This window comes from Protopterus annectens, chromosome 9.part0 (assembly GCF_019279795.1).
Source record: "Protopterus annectens isolate FY-2018-M chromosome 9.part0, PAN1.0, whole genome shotgun sequence".
NCBI lineage: Eukaryota > Metazoa > Chordata > Ceratodontiformes > Protopteridae > Protopterus > Protopterus annectens.
The window spans coordinates 1,150,548,629-1,150,570,272 of NC_056743.1; positions in this window are offsets into that span (position 1 = coordinate 1,150,548,629).

Sequence of the window (21,644 nt, forward strand, 5' to 3'; positions counted from 1 at the left end):
TCTAGCCTTTGACCATCATGTGTCTACAACAAAGGTATGTCATCTGGGGCTGAGGAAGTCATTGTTTCACTGTATTCAGGATTCATCAGACCTATCACTAGTATAATGTCCCTTTTGTATGTACCTAACCAGATATATCCAACAACTACAACATCCACAGAGGTTCTTCACTAAAAGAGAATACAGTTTGTAGGTAACATCTCTTATGCAGACCATCTCAAGGCCATGTCCATGTATTCTGTCTCCTATAGGCTGTTGAGGGGAGATATATGCCTGGCATAGAAAGCATTGTCAGACCCCACTCTGATGGACCTTCTGCATATCTGCAAAACAAACACTGGAATTACCAATTCGAAAGACTTAAACCTTAACTGTGATATAAATAGGACCTGATGGATAGACAGGTATATATTGCAGAGACTACCCCTTCTCTGGAACCGGATCCCCAACCATGTGAAGTAGAGTTCCTCCCTAATCCAATTCAAGTGTAATTTGGACAACTGAATAGGGAACAGGAAATTCATCCCTGATTTGGCATCAATGTTGCTAATAGACACAGGCAGCCTGTAAATGGTTCATCTCCCAGGCCTCTGCTTGTAAATGTTTCATCTCCCAAGTTTCTGCTTACACTTATCAAGGGTACCAGAACTTGTCAGACATTTGGGATGCATGGCTAGGCTTAAAAAGGTCCATGTGGTCAATAGCCTAGTAAACACCTATGAACCTATTCCTAAACTACTATGTTATCAACATTCCTAATAAATCTAATAATATCTTTCAATATTTTTAGTACAAACTTTCTTAGACTTCTAATCTGACAAGTGTTTCAGCAACATCAGTTGTTTATTGTAAGAAGTCATAAGAAAAAACACTATGTTAGCACTAAATATTAACTAACTATATGCAAGTTCTGATATTCTGCAGATGTTGGCAATATGATCTGCTGCACCATTTCCCCTTTCAATGAAACAAAAACATTATTTCTAAAATACCAGTTTATAATATATGACACACACACACACACACACACACACACACACACACACACACACACACACACACACACACACACACACACACACACACACACACACACACTGACCCCCACAGAGACAGCAAACCTGCTAGTGGATAGGTTTGGCGAAATTTCACTCCCTTTTCCAATTCTAACTTACAACAAACCCTCTCCCAACCTCCCCCCACACTACATATCTGAAGAGCAGGTCCTCAAAGCCCTGTCCAAGGCAAAAAAACACAGCCTCTATGGGACCAGATGACATCCCAGGCTGTCTTCTAAACAGGCTAAAACATGAACCAGCATCACCACTAAGTACCTTTATCAATCATGGCCTAACCACAGACTTTGTTCCTGTGGAATGGAGAACAGCTTTGGTTATTCCCTCCTCAATAGTGGTCTAGCAACAGGCCCAGGGAATTACAGACCCATAAGTCTGACCAACGTCATCTGTAAGGCCATGGACTGTATCATTGTGGACCTCATAAATAAAGAAATAGGTGGCCTCCAAACCCTGGATCCTACCCAATTCGGCTTTGTGAAGGGCAGATGCTGCCTATTAAATCTGATGGATTTCTTTGAAAGTGTGACCAAGGCCACTGCTGAGGGTAAATCTGAGCACACAGCATACTTCAACTTGGCAAAGGCTTTCAACACAATCCCACATTTACGCATTACTGATAAACTCAGCAAACTAAATGTAAACCCCTTAGTTGTAGGATGGGTTGCCAACTGGCTCACAAACCAGACACACACTATCAAAGTGGGTGACTCCACATCAACCAGCAGACTTGTTACCAGCAGGGTGCTACAGGGGTCAGTGCTGGGCCCACCACTGTTTGGTATATACTTCTCAGAAGTTCAGGTCAAAACTAAGGGGTTGTGGCTGACCAAGTTTGCAGACGAATGCAACCTAAGTGCAATCACTGAATCCCCAAATGATGTCAGTAAACTCCAGGACGGTCTCACACAGACCAATGACTGGTGCATTAGTTATGGTCTCAAACTGAATAAAAAGAAATACATCATCATTCCCTTCAGCAAAAACAATGTTCATTCATGCTATCAAATCAACAACAATACCCTAAGTACCCATAAAGTGGTAAAAGACCTGGGATCACAGGTTGACTGCAACCTTAACTTCAACCACCACATGTCTACTGTAGTAAGGAAAGCTTTCCACATAGCACACTTGATTAATAAAGGCATTGCCTCTAGAGCAAAAGAAGTTATAACCCCCATATACCGGGCGATTATCCGGCCCATAATTGAGTATAATGCCCCATTCAGCATGTACCGTACTAAACACCTGCAGCAATTAGAGACACCTCAGAGGTTTCTAACAAAGAAGATCAAGGGGCTCCAGCATGTGCCTTACATAGACCAAATAAAGTCCCTGTCACTATTCTCTGTATCATATAGACTTCTTAGGGGAAACATATGCCTGGCCTACAGAGCAAACCAAGACCCAAACCTAATGAACTTGCTGCATATCCATAAATCAAATGGGTTTAGGGCTACCCATTCCAGGGACTTAAATATGGCCTGTGACTTAAATAGGACATGCTGGAGGGACAGATTTATCTCCCGATGACTGACACATCTTTGGAACAAGCTATCAATTCATGTGAAACAGAGCACTTTTATGACACTGTTCAAGAAGAATCTGGATGAGTGGAAGGGGCACCAAAAATTCTTACAAGGGATAGTGCCCACAACCCTCCAGGACATGGGCAGTCATCACTAAATGCAATCTTGGGTACTGACTAGCACCTCTATGGTATTACATTGGGTTGAAACGCCTAGGCTTAAAATTACCCCTGAGTCGATAGCCTAGTAATCTCCTATGATCCTATGAATCAAGTGTTCAAAAATGCCATCTACACAATAATGTGGCATAAGATAAAAAAGTTAATTAAAAAATGTTTTTAGAAATAGAAATGGTAATTTGACTAGGGATACTACCCTAGTAAAAACAAAAAGCTAAACAAAACAGTTAAATCCAAAAGAATGGCAGAAGTGACTGTGCGAAGGAACGCAAATCGCAAATCAATGCAAGTCAAAGCAAAATAGCGTACAAAAACTTTAATAACCGCTTTCATCACACGACCTGATGAAGTTGCGAGATGAAAGCGGTTATTAAAGTTTTTGTACGCTATTTTGCTTTGATTTGCGTTGATTTGCGATTTCCGATACTACCCTAGTTTTGTCTGCACTGGTTAAAAATGCCAAAATTTTAAATAACAAAACAGATGAGGAGAGATTAATAAATAAAGAAGATGCAAATATTGATGTTATCACTGAAACATGGTTTAATTCAGTTCTTACTCCCCTGGAAATTCCAGGGTAAACATCCTTTTCTAATGACAGGAATATCCAAAAAGTGAAGGGGTATCAATTTACTTAAAGGACTGTCTTATGGAACATTTGAATTACAAACCTGCCCAAGAAGATATTTCTATAAATATCCAGTATAGGTATAATTCACTCACAATAGTGGGCTGTTGGTGTCTTCCATCTTTATCTGTTTATCAGTTGGAGAATCGGTCACTGAGTTTAGAAATGCAACTAATGATAAGTCTTTCGTAATATGGTAAGATTTAAATCTCACTGGTATTGACTGTGGACAAATGAAAGGAAAAAACTAATATTCAGAGGACAGTGCTATTTGAACTAAGTTTGTCAAACATAATTCAATATATCCAAAGTCCAGCTAGAGGGAATAATATACTAGATGAGGTTTTGGCACCAAGAAAAAATAGCAGCTGAAATAAATGTTACAGAATCTTTGTCTAGTTCTGATCACTGCGTAGTCAAGTATATTTTGCATTATAAAATTCAAGAAAACATAAAAATATATTCAATAGAAATTTTGATGGTACAAACTTGTCAGCTGTTGAAACATATTTAAAGAACTGGAGCTGGAGAGAAGAGATCTTAGGTAAGAGTGTTCAAGAAATGTGGGACATCTTCTATGTTAAGATATGAAATACTACAGAATTTTTTATCCCAATAAAAAGTTGATTGTGTGAAAGAAATCTAGGTGATCCACTTGGCTGAGTATAAGGCTGACATACTTGCTTAATAATAAAAAAGCTATTGTAGAATAAGTGGAAGAATCTAAGTAGAAATACTCAGACAGTATGCAGAGAAATTGTTGTAACAATACAAAAAAAATAGTCAAGCCAAAAGAAAATATGAGTATAAATTGGTTACACATGTTTCAGATAAGAAATTCTCCAAGTAAGTGAGTGAATGTAGAAAATGGTATAAAGAGAATATATGGATTTTCCATGAAGGAAACTTCTTTTTTAAAGTTTTTATTGGATTTCAATTTGTAAAACAACCACAACAATATTTACAGTCAGAGAATTGTGAACATAATGAATGAAAAAAAAAATCAACTAAACCTCACACACAAAAGAAAAAAAAACAATTATTTAAAGGAGTGTCCATTAACCATCAAGGCATTCAAGCTATTACACATTACACTAAATCTAAATGCAGTTATTTTTGCTTATCAAGCAGCTCTCTAAGTTCTGTCCATGCATTGTAGTAAGAGGTAATCTTGGTTGTTCTTGACTTAATTGTAATGATTTTCAGGGGACAAACTTCAGTTGAAATATTTATAAATTATTTGAAGGAAACTGTAGATTTGTTTTTCCAATTTCAAGTTATAACATTTCTCGCTATAGATAGTACAGACCACAAAATGTGATATTTCATTTTTTTATCACGTACAGGAATAGCAGTGTTAAAAAAGGATTAGTGATTTAGATAAAACAAATTTAACTCCAAAAAGTGTTATTACAATAAGGTATTAAGACAGTACAGTCAAAAAACATGTGTTGCCAATATGCTTTAAACACTTGTTTACATCTCCAACAAACTTGTTTCTGCTTGAACATTAATTCAATTTTATGTGGTGTGTAGGAAGGTCTATGCAAAATTTTCCAAGTAAATATATTCCATCTAAGAGATGAAGCTGTATGTTTAGAAGATGAAGCTGTATATTTAGAAGACATCAGAATTAATTTTTTATCTTCTTCACTTGGAGGTCTATTATTAATTTGGGTAAAATAGTTCCAATAATTGTCATTGCAAATTTTTCTTTCTCTCCTCTCAACTTTATATAATTTAGATAAGAGACCCTGTCCCAATGTGTTTTATTGCATTAAGAATATTAGATACTCAATTTATTTTGGGATATGATCTCTTATCCATGATTGCATTAACTTAATTTCCCCTTCTACACGTTGTCTTCAAGATTATACATCTAGGCACGTGTTTTTATCTAAATTATATGTGTTCTTAATATAAGCAACACAATGTAGCTTTTCATCTTTCATTAATTGAAATCAATATAGCAGATTTTTCTCTTTAAATGTGATCATTGTTTCTAATTTTAAGATTTGGGAGATGTTATTTTGGATATATGTCATAAGAAATATAAGGAAAATCCATGATTTATACACCAGGTTTCTATATATATTTTTAAAAGTTTTTATGATGGCTTAGTGGTTAACTACTGTGACTGTAGTGAACAGGGTCCTGGGTTCTAGCCTTGCAGAGGCTGTTTAATCTGTTAAGGAGGGAGGGTGGCCTAATGGTTAAGGTGTTTGCCTTACAAACACAAGGTGCAGGGTTTGAGTCTCACAAGGGATAATTAGCTAGGCTTAAAATGGCTCACAAGGGCAGTTAGCTTAGTACTAACCTATGAACCTAATAATACTTGTTTGGTGACTGTTTCCTATAAGGTAATCCTTTAATAACCAATATAGACTATTTAGTATGAGATAATTATTAGCAATTCTATTATGTTTAGAATTTATAAAAAGATTTCCTAAAAACTCTTTTCACCTAGCTGTGTGTTTTTTTTTTTTTTTCAAAATTGATTTTTATTTCATTTTCAAGAAAACAAATGAAATTGCACTTATTATACACCACAGGTTAGTACATAAAGTATACAGAATAGCAACAGAAACCAAGAAAGCGATAAAGAAAACTGTTAAGTCCTCAGGAAAGGGAAAAAACAGGAACAACTTGCTTATTTCCTTGGATTTTAATAAATCAAACAACGAACAAGTGAAAAGTCAATACACTACCAACGTACACGCCAAAAGCTGTATTAACGCTCTTACAACACTGCGTTTTCGTTTTACCATATGCACTTCATCAGATAGAAAGCATCTAATTACCCAGTTCTTTTATACAGAATAGCAACAGAGTTACCTAAAGTCAAGGTTACATAAAAAAAACTAGTATTGGAACACAAGATAGCAACCTAGTCACAACAATTGAAAGTCCCTTCTCTTATAATATCTTACTTAATAGCAATGGAATTAGACTAAACTTGGTGCATAACAGATAATTCTTAATCCTATACTATGTCAATCTTAAAACTATTTACATTATATACACATATATACACCGGTTGCCACTCATTAAAATATCATGTAAATAAATATTATTCTGAATGAAGCCATGTTTATGATCAATGAATAATCTAGTAGAATATTCCTTATTTTTAAACTATATTGTATGCTAACCCAAATTATAATCTTGAGGTATGATTATCTATGAGTTAATATAATGGAGAAGTAAAGAAGTAGCGTGTAGCATTATATAATAGTTTAACCACAGGTTTAGGATATTAATTCAGTAAGGATTCCCCAATATTTCCTAAAATAGGACACTTTCTTTTTACTTATAGTCTTTAATTTGATAGCCATTACATACTTGAATGCTACATATTTAAATTCTGTCCAAGAAATATTAGCTCTATTAAGCCAGTTAAGAACGATATAGGATTTAGTCAGTGCACTTACCGTTACTATGAGATGTTTGGATTCTAGTGTATATGTACTGGGGAAAATGTTTAGGATAGCCATTTCCCATGAGAGGGTAGATTTCATATAGCCTGATTTCTCCAAATTCACTCTCAGAGAACACCAAAGTTTATGGACAGTTTTGCAAGACCAGAAAATGTGAAGAGTGTCGGCAATTGTGTTGGGACAGAAGGGGCAGAAAGGTGAAAAGTTAGGGTTAATTTTATTTAGAAAGGATGGCGTATGATAGGCATTGTTATTAATCATGATTTGGGTATAAATTAGTTTTTTATAGGGTGTGAGTTTTGTGGTTATATCGATCGCTGCTATTTTTTGTTCTTCTGAAATATTTACATTTTTAGACATCCAGTACTTTGAAAATAAAATTTCGTTTTGGACCTTGTGTCTCTTGATTAGATTGTAGGTGTTTGAAAGCATTTTAGTTTTTAGTAGTAAACAAGAGACAATTTGTTGATAAACCTGAAATTCTTGTTGATTAACGGTGATTCCTGAAGTTTTTATGCTAACTAGATACCTTATTTGTTTGATTATCAGACGATATTTTTTGTTTGCCCCCAGGTGTTCAATGGCAGCGTCTAGAGATTTATCTTTTATTTGATAAAAATCCCAAATTGTGCTTTTTTTAATAATTGGATACTTTTCTAGATTTATCATCTTATTATTTAACTTGATTTCAGGGTTCTTATGTATAGGTTGCGCCATAGTTAGGGAATTCTTTATATTTAGCAAAGAGAAGATATATTGAAAACTTAAAATCTTATTATTATTGGATGGATATTGAGTTTTCTTAGACTTTCCCTGCTAAGAAAGGGGAGAGCTTTTGATTTGACATTAAAAGTGGCCAAGTAATGGTAATAAATTTTTATCCAAAGAGGGAACCAAGAGGTTTCATTTGGGTCATAATGAATTAGGCGAATGATATGATTAGCATGAATGATATGATAGTATGTCTTGAAATCAGGGAAATTCAAGCCACCTTTTCTTTTAGGTAATGCAAGTTTTTTGTAGCTAATTCGCAAATTCTTCAGATGCCACAAAATTTTACTTAATGTTATTTCCAATTTGGCAAATAATTTATTAGTCATGAATTGACTAATGGCTTGAATTATGATTGATGCTTTGGAAAGGAGAGATAGGTTTAATTTTTCCCATCTAGTCAGGTCTTTTGTGATTTTTGTCCAGACCACGTACAAATTTTCTTTGGGTATTTCCCTTTGTGGATGCAAAAAAGTGACCCCCTAGATATTTGAGTGAGTATTCTGTTTTAACTTTAGAGTCTGGAAAGAAAATCTCCTTACGGCTTAAAGGATTTAACGGAAACATTTTTGATTTACTTTTGTTCATAACATAATTAGATAATTCTGAGAATTTGTCGATAGAATTTAAAATTTTGATCAGATCAGTGGAAGGGTATTGGAAAAATATGTTGAGGTCATCAGCATAAGCTGTAAATTTGGTTAGTATCTTTGAAATATAAACAGAGTGATTATATGTTTTTTGACTTAACTTTAAGAGGAGAGCTTCTAAGTAGAGATTGAATAGATATGGAGAAAGTGTTGTCTGGTTTAATTTATTATATGTATAGGGCAAGAGTTCCTTTTGTTTATGTGAAGAGTAGTTGTGGCCTTGTTATATAGAACTTTAATCATATTAATAAATTCCACAGGTAAAGCAAAGCATTCTAGAACTTTAAATAAGAACTTTAGGTTGACTCTGTCAAAGGCTTTTTGGGCATCTACAGAGAGGGCATACTTCAGTGAAGAGTCTTTAATTGTCATATTTATTATAACTTCTGTTGATAATGTATTATCCCAAACTTGTCTGCCTTTTATGAAACCTAGTTGTTCTTCGGATATGATGGAGGGTAATACTTTATTCAGTCTTTGGGCCAATATTATTGCTAGTATTTTTATGTCTAGATTGATTATTGTTATTGGGCGATAGTCGTTAGGATCATTACCAGGTGTGTTTGTTTTTGGTATAAGGATCGTTTTAGCGTTATTTATGTATAGGTCAGAAATTCCAAAGACTATTATATGATTGTAAACTTTGAGTAAGATTGGAACTAGTTGTTTCAGGAATGATTTATAGAATTCTGCTGTATATCCATCCGGGCCTGGGATTTACCTGATTTTAATTTGTTAATAGCTAAGGAAATTTCTTCAGCAGTTATTGTTGATTTAAGATAATCTCTCTGCATGTGTGTTATTTGTGGGAAATGCAAGTCATCTAGATAATTTTTAATTCCTATTTCATCTTCCCCGGGATGCGGTCCATTAACCTCCTGATAGATCGCTTCGAAAATTTTTATGATTTCTTCATCTGAATTGAAAGAATTCCCTTTATATATAATTTGTTTTATTGTTGAAGAGGGTGGCATTACTTTGATTATTCTGGCTAAGATTTTAGATGGGTTTTGGGCCCATTCTGAGTATTTGTGTAAGAGTTTTATTTCAGTGAGGGAAAGTTGGTTCATATGGATTTCTTGTATTTGTTTTTGAATAGAAGTGATCTGCTTTTCTAGAAATGGATCTGGAGTAAGTTGCAATTGTGATTCGAGTTTTTTTAAATTATGTTCTAGACTTTCAACCTTGGCTTTATCTCATTTTCTGAGTATTGCAGCCTTTTGTATTAGAATACCTCTAAGAGTTGCCTTAGTTGCTGCCCATTGTAAGTCCAAGGGGATATTTACTGTTTCTAAGTTATTGTTGGTTTGACTAAGCATTTCCCTTATTGCCTGACATATCTCTTTGTTATTCAATAAGTTATGATTTAAAGACCAGGTTTTGCTACAATGCATATCAGTGTTTAATTGGAGCTCGTTTATATTTAATTTGATTTTTGCATGATCAGATATGGTTCTGGGATCAGTATGAAATTTTATGTCAAACTTTCTAAAATATGTTGAGATTAGGAATAAATCTATTCTAGACCATAAGCTATGTGCAGTAGAAAAGAAGGTATATTTGCTGATTCTAGAGTCATGTCTAAAGAATTCGAAAGGGTCTAATAAACTAAAGTCTTCCAATAAATCGTTTATAAGATTTGTTAGGGCGATAGACTGCTTATTATCCTTATTTGATCTGTCTAGCTCGGGTCTGAGAGTCATATTCCAATCCCCTCCAATTAAATATGTTATTTGGAAATTTCCCTAGAATTGAATAAATCTCATAGAGGAACTCTATTTGGTGCAGGCAAGGGGCGTAAACATTGAGTATTAAAATATTTCTATTAAAAGAAGGGAGGGAGAAAACTAAATAACACCACCTTCCATTTTGGTCATATTCACTAGAAATTATAATGCCTTTAAAGGAGTTCTTAACTATTATAGCAACACCCTTAGAAGCATTATCTTTACCAGCAGCTATAATTGATTTTATCCATTTCCGTTTTGTTTCATTTATCCACTGAGAGTTTGACGTGCGTTTCCTGAATAAGCATTACTTCAGCATCTGATTTGAATAATAAATGTAGGATTAACTTTCTTTTTTTTAATATTCTGGAGACCTTTAACGTTCCATGATTCCAGTGATATAATTTTCTCTTCATTTAATTGTTACTATTTGGATTTGTGAAATTGAAAAACTTCAACTAAGTTTTAAATCTGGTATGAGTGTGAAAGGAATGCTCGGGTATATAGTGTGATAAGAATACTGCGAAAAGTGCTAATAAGATAAAAAGAAACCAGGAGTGGCAACCACCCCCCCCCCCACAGAGCCCTCCCGTGCCTAACCACTAAGCTCCTTTTGATTGTAAGAGGTAATAAAAATGTATTTATAAACCAAACTATAATACAATAACCTATTTTCATTCTAAGATCCAACAGACTTCAAGCACTTTCATATCTTTTGTGCCTGCTATTTTTCACTTTGAAATATATGTTATGTATTAGTCGTGGTGACTTCCTTGATAGAGAGGATCATACCGTTCAAGATGTGATATTTAGACCTTGGGTGGATCTAATATCCAGATAAAAATGTAGTTTTCCTATATAACAACTAGCTAAGCCATTCTAATATGAGTTCAGAGCTCTTTAAGGTGATAAATGTACAAAATTTCTGTAATGAATATTTCAATACACATTCCCTACTGCTTTTCTTCCTTTTCCTTTAACAATTAAGAGCCTCCTCTACTAGAGTCAAGTATTTCTTAGTGTTAAAACCCGACTAGTTTTTACAAATAAATTCATGGTTCCTACTATTATATATGAGAGCAAGACATAGAACCCTGCATTATCCTAACTTTATCCCTTATATTCATTCAAATATATCCGAAAGTTTCTGCTTCATGATAGCATTCAGTCAGAGTCAAGTAGACTTTCAGATATAATTATACCCCATGAGGGAGCCTACAGTTAAAGATATTTTTACATATGTGAGCTTATGTTTGTATTACTATGGTATTGGAGTTAGGTAACTGGAGAGTTCACTATAATCTCATGTTACATTACCCTCTTTTGCTACCAAGAAAGTGGGAGATCTTGCTGAACCTAGTTACCGTCTCAAGGTTTCTTCTCCAAAGTCTTAATGGACAATTGTACTTTAGTAGGAATCCTTTACATGATAATGGTATAACATGCCAACCTCCTAATTCTTGTTGTGTTGGAACATAATGACTTGTCTCCTATTAGAAACTGTAGGTCTTCTTTGTGAGAGACTGAGTTGTTTAACCTTTTGTGGTGTTTGTTGGGAAGAAAAAAACAACTATTATTAACACAAATAATCCTAATACCTGCTAATGACATAAAACAGATTTATAGATTTATATGAGGAAGTTAACCAGGATTTAAATATAGGATACTATTCAATGATTATCAGTATGTCCTTTCAAGGACATGTAGTTGTGTGTGGATGCATGTATGTACATGTATACAGGTGAATGTGTGTGTATGAGTGTGTGTGCGTGCGTGTATGCGATTATATGTGTGTATGTGTGTGTGTGAGATTATGCATGTAAGAGTGCGTGTGTGTAAATGGTGCAAAACAATTATAAAAGCATCATTCTAATTATGTTCAAGCCTCAGAAATGCTTTCCATCAACTATCCATGATTTGGCAACCACACTACATAAAAGCGGTTTTACTACTGAGTGTGTCATGCCCCCTCAAGCCCCAGCCATGAGATCAAACTTTAACCAAAAGAGACATCGCCCTGGGCTATTTTACCAATGCTTGGTTCCCAGGTAAAGAATATTGATTCATATGGTAACTCGGAACTTGGAATGACTACTAGTTTTAGTGAAGTCATCAAAATGAAAATCAACTGTAACTAAAGACCAATAAAATGTTCACACATTTTTTAAGTTAGTGGAAAGCAGAAAATGGGGGATATGATTGCTTGTGCGACCATCTGCGTGACTCTTTCAAAAGTTGCTTTACTCTCTACAATGCATTACTTGATCTGCACTTGTTGAAGTGGGAATCCTTAAACAGATAGTTCCAGCCACGCCTCTTTGAAAACAGGGTTAAACTTGCAGATTAACCAAGCTTGGTAGAGAGGCATGGAGATTCAGGTAAGCGCAACTTGCTAAATTTGACAAAAATACTACCAGTGTCTGTGGTCGGTTACAGGATCAAAAGCACGAACCATCTCATAATGAAGTGAGCCAAGTTACAGGTTCATTCATTTCTTTAATATGCTTGAAATAACAGCTATAGGTGATGTAAATTGTAGTCAGTGTGTGAAACGCTATTCTTCCTGATGTAGAGAAAATGGATCGACTTGAGGATGAAATCCTTCGTACGTGTGTGTAGGAACTTTGGTAGTTTGATGTCTTGGCTCTGCTTGAGCACATAACAAGATTCGAGTAGGGAGGGGATAGCAAGCTGCTCAGGATAGGTACATGTCTTTAAATGTTATACTGAGCTTCTGACTGTTATATTGAGTCACTAACCAGGATAGCTGAATATTGAGGTGATTATTTGATGCTTTTGGCAGAGAGTCTATTCTAAAACAGTGGTTCTGATCATATTTAAGATCTATACAACACTTAAGCATCTGGGTGAGCTGTTGTTGTTCTGAAAGGTGCCGTATAAAGATTAACACTGTGGAAGAGATGGACAGAATTAAAACTTATTGATAAACTGTTTTACTAGCCAAGATGCTTGGAATGCAACTTATAAGATAGTATTTCACTCTGTTTTGTTTCACTGAGTCAAAGGATGTATGCGTGCTTGTTAAAAATTCGTTTGGATTCTTGCATTGCTTTTCTATTTCCTTTACCCTTCTCTTTTTCTTCCCCAACTCCCTTCTTCCTTCCACTTGACCCGGATGTGTTTGCGAGGTCAAGGTAAAGGGATTGAAGCTTGAGAGTGTGGTTTAGGCCCAAACATGGAATTTTAGGATGCTAAAAGAAAGATTAGAGCCTAAACTTATTCCTTGAGATATTGGAAGACTTACTGCAGCACCAAAGTGTGTTGGGTGATCAACGCTGGGCAAAAGTCACTGTTAGGATGATATTACAGCATATTTGCAGGTAATTCTTTGAAAGCAGCAACAAATGTGGATTTGGCGTCCTGCACAGATTTTATTGCATAATTCACGTTGTTATATTGGAAACAAAGGACTGCCGGGTACTTCATTTGAAATTTAATGTTCCTGTTTATCAGGTAGCTGCAAAAGGGTGATAAAACTTGTCTTGATTGCTTAATTGGGAGTGGAAGATCTTGTGCTACAGTTATTTTATACCCGTTCCAAGTGATGGTTTTCTTTTTTTTTTTTTTTTTTGCATTCATTATTATAGATTGAGCATGATCTGCATTCAAAATTCTAGCATAAACTTGCCTTAGGGTATCGGATGTTTGGGATTTTCTAAGAGCTCTGTGAATTCTCTCTATTTCTATCTTTTTAGCTGTGTCTTTATTTCCTATTATTTTGTCAATGATTTCTTTTGCAATTCCTTGAAGCTGTGTTTGGTCGTACTTCTTTGGTATTCCTCTAATTAAGATGTTATTTCGTCTGGCTCTCGCTTCTAAGTCAATAATTTTCTGTTTCATTTATGTGATGATGTTGTCTCTTTCTGAGGCCTCTTTCTGTAGATTTTGTATTTTCAGTTAATTATCCAGAATTTTCCCTTCATTTTGCTCTATTCTTGCTGTCATTTGTTCCAGATTACTTCCGAAAGCTGTTAACTTTGTTGAGAAAGCTTGTATTTCAGACTGAAGAGGGACATGAGCTTCTTTGAGGTCTTCAAGTGTGAATGACTGTTCACTTTTAGCTTTTTGAGTCTGTTTAGTTGCTTCAGATTGTGATTTATTCGTTTTTTGCCTTTTTGAGGAGAGTTATTTTTCTGGAGAATTAATTTGAGAGAATCTAGATTTAGTAGTTTGCTGATCCATCTGTTCCATTTTGATTTGAAATAAAATCCTTTATTTGGTTAGGCAAATTGAAAAACTGAAAAGCCGAGACACATAAAAAACAACCGAAGCACATGTAACCTGGATCACCACTGTGCCACCATACAGAGGGACTACTACTTCCAAGTAAATTTCTTTCTTTTACTTCCTTTTTGTGTGAAAACTGAAGATCAGAAAAATAAGTTTAGTATTTCCCTAATGAATCTTGATAATTATATTCTTTAATCGATGAGGTGAACACAGATGATTTGGATAGATTAACTGATAATTTGAGAGCAGGCAGAAATGTGTGCTTCCTATCTGGCGGCCATCTTGGAAAAAAAAACCCCAAAAAATGTGTTTTTAATCCAAAGATATATGGTTTTTATAATTGATAATAATTAATACAATTCTAGATCTGGTAGTCCTGTCCCTCCTGCTGCCCAGTCTCTCATATGATGGTTTAAAGCAATTCTTGGTTTATTGGGATACTAGAGAAATTTCAAATTCAAAGTGTTAAATTCTTTAATACAACCTTTTGGGGGGTAATGTTAGTGATTGTATAATATATAAGATTTTGGTAAGATAATATTTTGATTAAAGATAACCTTTCTTCAATCGTGAAGAAAATTTCATTTCATTTGTCTATTAGATTCTTTATATTGTTTATACTGTTAGCATAAATATAATTTATTATATATTTAATGTTATCCATTATAATTATTCCTAAATAAGTAATTTTCTTTTTTTTTTTTTTTTGACAATAAATTTAATGACTTTATTTTTAATTCTATTGTTATTTGTATTTATAGGTAGGATTTTTGTTTTGTCAGTATTAAATGTTAAACCAATTTTTCCTTTGAAATACATCCATTGGTTAGAAAACTGCAGATAATTATCAGTGTCATTTAATGTCAGTAGGATGCCATTGCAAAGTTGCATTTTACAGTTTAATTTCTAATTTATGTTAATACCTTTTATATTTATATTTGATCTGAAAGAATTAGCAAACCTTTCCATAATCAGGGCAAATACTTAGCCCTTTCAAAATCTGTGTAGAATCAGAAGTAAAATTACCTATTTTAACATATGCAATGCAATCATTAAAAATGAGATTAGTAAGACGTGTGAAGTTACTTGAGAAATTATATTCTTCTAAAACCAGCAAGAGATATTTCCTGTTTACTGAATCAAACTCACTTAATATCAAGACTCATTAATGTTAAGTTCTCTTTTGTTTTATTTGCATAGTCAATTATTGGGATTATTCGTTTAATATTATCATAAGTATTTATGTTTTCGATAAAGCCAGCTTGATCTTTGTTAATCATGGAGGGTAGAATATATTTTAATCTATTAGCATGAATTGCCATAAACAATTTATAACCTACATTTAAAAGCAAAATCAGCCTGTATGAAGATCATTCAGTAAGATCTTTATCAGATTTTAAAATTGGAGAGATAAGGGTATATTTCCAGGAAGGAAAAACTTTAGCTAAGTCCCTGATTATAGAAAAAAACCCTTGTGTAGCATGTCTAGGGCTTTGTTGGGCAATAGCTTAAAAAGCTCAGATATAATCCCATCATTACCTGATGCTTTATTAGGTTTCCATTTAGAAATTTGGGTTTGAAGTTCAAACATAGAGATCAGTTTGTCAATTAATTTTATTTTGTCATCAAATATTTTAGTTTGTATATATTTTAATAAATATTTTAATTATTTCTTCTGGATCTATTAATATATTATTTTGACTATTATTATAATATCTGAATTCCTTTAGAATATCTTCTATTTTTGTTACTTTTCTTTTCTTCCTGTGTGAGTAGACTTCTTTTATGTGATTGAACTTACTGAGTAATTTTGTTTTTGTGGGTAAATTACACAAAGATTTTGGGTTAATAGAGAAGTTAATCATCTTAAACTTCTTAAAGTTGATTTTAGTTTTATGGTTTAAGATTCCCAAATATTTGTTGTTTAGCATATTAATCTCTTCTGTATTATTAGTTTTATTTGTCTGAATTTTTAATTTTAACTTATCGAGTTTTTTTCTTGTATTTCATATAATTCTTTGTCCCACTGTTTTTTTTTTTTTTTTACAACAAATTAGTGACTCTTTAGTGAATCCCATAAATACATTTCTGAAGTATCTTATATAGTATTAATGTCTATAAAGGAAAGGATTTATTTAATAAAAAGTCCTTAAATTCTTTTAAACACATTATATATGCTGGTAATCTGATGTTAACATTATTAGATTTCAAAAACAGCTCAAAGGTAAAAGTATTGTGATCTGAAATTGGACAGGTTACTATTTTGACTTTGCCTAGCGTATCAGGTCATTAGAGACATAAACTTTAGCAGTTCTGGATTGCTTTCCATGTCTATGGGAATAATGGGTAAAAATATCTGCATTCTCCTTTCACCTATTGTGTTAGTATCACTTGGTGACAATAACAATTAAAGTTTTCTGCTACAATGATATTACCTTTCAAGTTTTGAATTACTTGTTCCAGATGTTGGTCAACTGTTTTAATTCCTATTCCAGGAATCCAATACAAGTTAATAAGAGTTAAGATCCTCTTATTAAACTTTATATTTGTGGTACAAGGCATACCTTTATTACCTTGATATGTTTCTATAACCATAGACACAGGCAGTGAATTTATCCATAATACAGCACCAGCACCCTTTTTTAGTACATTGTGAACTGGATAATATAGTGTAGTTTTACCATTTAGCCTGTCTATGTTTTCTGTTAATGTGTGTTTCTTGTAAAAAAAAATAACTGGAGAATAAAACTCCAAATATCTGTTTAAGCTACCACTCTTGCATCTGTTATTTAATCCATTGACATTTATGGAAATACAGTTAATAAATGCCATGTGTCCTACTGATCAAAAGTAAACATGTATGTCTCATAGATAATGACATTCTGTTAGTAAAGAACTGCTTAGTAATCATCATGTGAGAATTAACATTTGAAGGTTTGATTAGACATAAAATAGTCACTGCTGTGGACACTAAAAAATGCTAAAAATATATAATTATCGGCATAGTGGTGCAGTGGTAGCATCGTCACCTTACAGTAAGAGGTCCTCCAGTTTGATTCTCAGCTGAAGTGCCTTCTGTGTGGAGTCTGCCTGTCCTCCCTGCATTCGTGTGGGTTTTCTCTGGGTGGTCCGGTTTCCTCCCAAGTTCAAAGACATGCATCTGGAGCATTTCTTCCCAGGCCTCCACTAAAAATTAGCTTTGTACAAGTCAAACTTTCCTGGTTAACAAATGCTAAATAAATAATAAATAAATAATTATCATTAAACAATTACTTTTACAATCCCTCTCACCCCCCATAGAGTCTAACACTCCTTGCTTGTTTAACCATCCAAGCAAACACATCTGACAAAAAACAAACCCCAGTCTACACTACTACAATGAAATATGATGCCATTAACAGTAAAATAAAGATGAACTTGTATCCTTTAAATAATTGTTAATATATAATAGTAGAAGAATTATTTCACATCTTAACTTTAGCATATACATTCTCCAGTTTTATGTGTTTATTAAGGTGTTAAAAGTAAAATATGCTTAATGTAGAATAGTGTGTGCGTGTTGTACCTTTAAGAAGCATTTCCAAGGACAGCACGTGCATATAAATAGCCAGAATGTGCTTGCTTCATTGCCAATTTGAGAGTGCAGCCAGAGAGTAAACATGTATGAGTGTCGTAGTCAGTTTGTTTACAAGTTTATCTAAGTTAAAGTTACTAAGCCTCAATCCTGATCTGTTTTTACATAATAAAGCCGCCTGAAGAGAACCCACAACTGTTCAGCTGTTTTATCCTGACAAGATGAGTGACGTGTCAGAACGGGGATTCCCGAGAGTGCTTTTCAGAGCTATGAGGTGCAGATTTAACAGTGAAGGTAAACTAAGGGAATTGAGTGCAAAAAGGGCCAGAAACAAGTTAAAGGTAATGAAAACTTGTACGAACGATTTTATTAAAAAGATAAAATGGAGCATTACAAGGGCACAAAATGCATTATTAAGCAAGCAAATAACACAGAAACATTTATTAAGTAAATGAGAGGCCCAAAAAGTTTATTAATTAAATGAAATGTTTGAAATAAAGATATTTCATAAAACAAATATCAGAAAAGCACATAAGGGGTTTGGACCTACCTCGGAATTGCAAAACAAGCATGTTTAAAGGAAAGCAAGCACGTTTAGAGTAAAATGAGCACAAGAAAAGTATAACGGGCATGAAAAGAGATTAAATGAGCAAAGTAAATATAATAAATGGGAAAAAAAGGGCACAGTGAGCATAAATAAAGCAAGGCAACTGTATGTTTTTTGCAAATTATTGTGTTTCGGCATAAACGGTTTACTATCAAATTTTTCAAATGTAACTCCATCGACTGCACTTTTGTCAAACATGGAAAATCGAAAACATTAATGTCGAACTCCAAAAGCCCACCTAGGAATGGTTTTAACATGGGTCAAGATAGGTGTTCACTGTTATTGCTGAACTACAAACCTCTACCCTATCTTGACCCATGTTAAAACCCGTCCCTAGGTTGGCTTTTGGAGTTCGACATTACCGTTTTCAGTTTTCCATGTTCGACAAAAGTGCAGTCAACGGAGTTACATTCGAAAATTTGATAGTAAACCGCATAAACTACTACTTTGCATTAATTGAACCTATTCAGGGCAAAACTAGAGTTATTCAAAGTATCTCAAAGTGTGGAAAAGTGCTTACAGTGTATGTTTATTACACTGCATTTATTTGAAAGACTTTGTTGTGTGCAAAGTCCAACTATTTCATGAAGTGCAGCCAAAATACAGCCATTTTGAAAAGTTTCTTGTGCTGGATGTGTCTACTCGCAGAGTGCCACCATTACAGAGTGTTTCTTACAATGTACAGAGTTATTTAGCAAAGTACAGCCATTTTGGAAGAGTTTCAGTGTGCTGTGTACTGTTTATTCAAAAGTGCAGTTACTTCAAAATATTTCTTACTCTGAGCTTCTTCTGTCCAATTTATTCACAAAGTGCAGTTATTTTGAAATGTTTCTTACACTGGTAAGAGGTGATTTCCCAAAGTACAGTGATTTCAAGAGTATTCTTGTGCTTAGAAGACTTATTTTGCAAAGTTCAGTTATTCAGAGGCTTATTGTGCTATTGGGCATAGTTACAAGTACTGGCATAAATTTGTGGCATTTGTATATGTGTGTGTGTTTGTGCACCCTTGCAAAAGCTTGCACTGGTATGTGTTAATATGGCAGGGGCATTTTGCAGACCGGGTCCACTTGTATTTGATCAGAATATTGCAGAGAATTGGAGAATATTTGAGCAAGAGTACAGTGTTTTTATACAAGCAGCTTATTCTGGCAAAGATGCATGCACCAGGCATTCATTTTACTAAACCTAGTTGGGTCAGAGGCCATTGAAAGAGAACATTAATTTGTGTATGCACCAGCAGTATATGAAGGAGAAGGGAAAAATTGTGATATTGTTGTTCAAGCTGACTCAAGGGAAGACCCTGAGTGTTTGAAATGCAAATTCAAAGAAATGTGCAACCCCCAGAAAAATGTTACATTATAGAAGCATTTATTTTATACAAGAGATCAAAAGCCAGGACAAACTTTTGCAACTTATATTACCGACCCAAGAAACAAAGCTAAAATGTGCAGGTTTGGTAATTTAAAAGATGAGTTAATAAGGGCAGGCTCGTATGTGGTATTAATAGTGCTGCAGTGAGAAACATTTTGATTTGTGACAGTGATTTAAAGCTAAGCAAAGCTACTGAGATCTGTCAAATCCATGAAGTTACAGAAAGGTACACAAGTATGCTTGCAAGTGATAAGAGCATGGTTTCAGCAGGTTCCAGAGCAAATGTAGGCAGCATGCAACATATGGCAAACAGAAACAGGCTTAAGCACATGGCAGCAACAGCCCCTGCAGATGTAGCAGGGAAAACCTGTAATCTTCCAGCAAGTTCTAAGACTAGTTCAGTAAAAATGACATGCTCAGTGCAGTACAAGGGTGTCAGCAAAACCCAAGTAAAGCTTTATTGTTAACTGTCGCAATTGCGGCACCAATCATGAGTCTAAAAGACAAAAGTGTTTAGCATTGGTCAGCAATGTCATAAGTGTAAAAAAAATGGAACCATTTTCAAAAGTTTTGCAAATCAAGTAAACCTCACTCAGTTATAAAGAAGGGTCACTTTAAAGGGCAAGTTGGTCATAGAAAGCTGCAATCCTACTTTTTATGTGGATGGTGTATCAGTAATAGATGAAAAGATTAATGCAGTAGATTTATTGGGAAAAATGAAGTGTTTTGTACTGTCCTGATCAATACTAAACCCACTGAGCTCAAAGTAGACACTGGTTCAAAGTGTAATGTTATGTCAGCAGACACATTTGCCAAGGTGAGAGCTGGTGTGCAACTTGTTGCTTATGGAGGTGAAGAAATTCAAACTGAAGGCTCAGTAGTGATTTCATGTTATTTGGCTGGGAACTATTACAGCTTACTAGTCTATGTAGTTCGAAGACCTGTGCAGTCATTATTGGGTTGCAGAGACAGTTTGAGAATGAAACTACTTTCCTTTACCAAAGAAGTCCATCACATAAGCACAAGTCTTAGTTCCAGTTTCACTGATGCTATTTTCTCAGAGTATGCTGATTTTTTTGATGAAAAGATAGGCAAACTTCCAGTTGTGTATTCTATGAGGTTAGACCCAGAGGTCGGTATAGTGGTCAGACTGGCAAGACAAGTTCCAATGGCTATACAGAATAAAGTCAAAGCTCAGTTAGATAAAATGGTGCAGCAAGGTGTAATTTGTTCAGTTACAGAACTTACTGAATGAGTGTCGTCCATGATAGCAGCTCACAAAAAAGGCTCAAACAAAATCAGAATACGCATTGATCTAAGAGATTTGAACAAAGCATTAAAGATACCTCATTATCCTATGCATACAGTCCAGGAATTTGCAACCCTAATACCAAATACCACTGTTTTTCTGTCTTGGATGCAAAAAGTTCATTTTGGCAAGTGATGCTTGATATCAAATCTTTCATTACTGGCTACAGTGAGTACCCCATTTGGCAGATATAGATTCCTTAGCATGCCATTTGGAATAAATTCTGCAGGTGAAGTCTTTCAGCATGCAATGGAACAAATGTTTTCAGGTTATCCATGTGCCATAATAGTATCAGAGGCAATGGTGAAGCAGAGCATAATATAAACCTCAGGAAAGTTCTAGACAGAGCATGTGAAGTGAACTTGAAGTTCAATCCTCTGAAGTGCAAATTCAGACTACCAGACATTACATATGTAAGTCACTTATTTACTAGCACTGGCTTGAGATGAGACCCATCCAAGCAGGCAGCCATTCTTGAGATGCCAGGACCGGATAATGTTCAACATTTTCTTGGTGTGGTCAACTATTTAGGCAG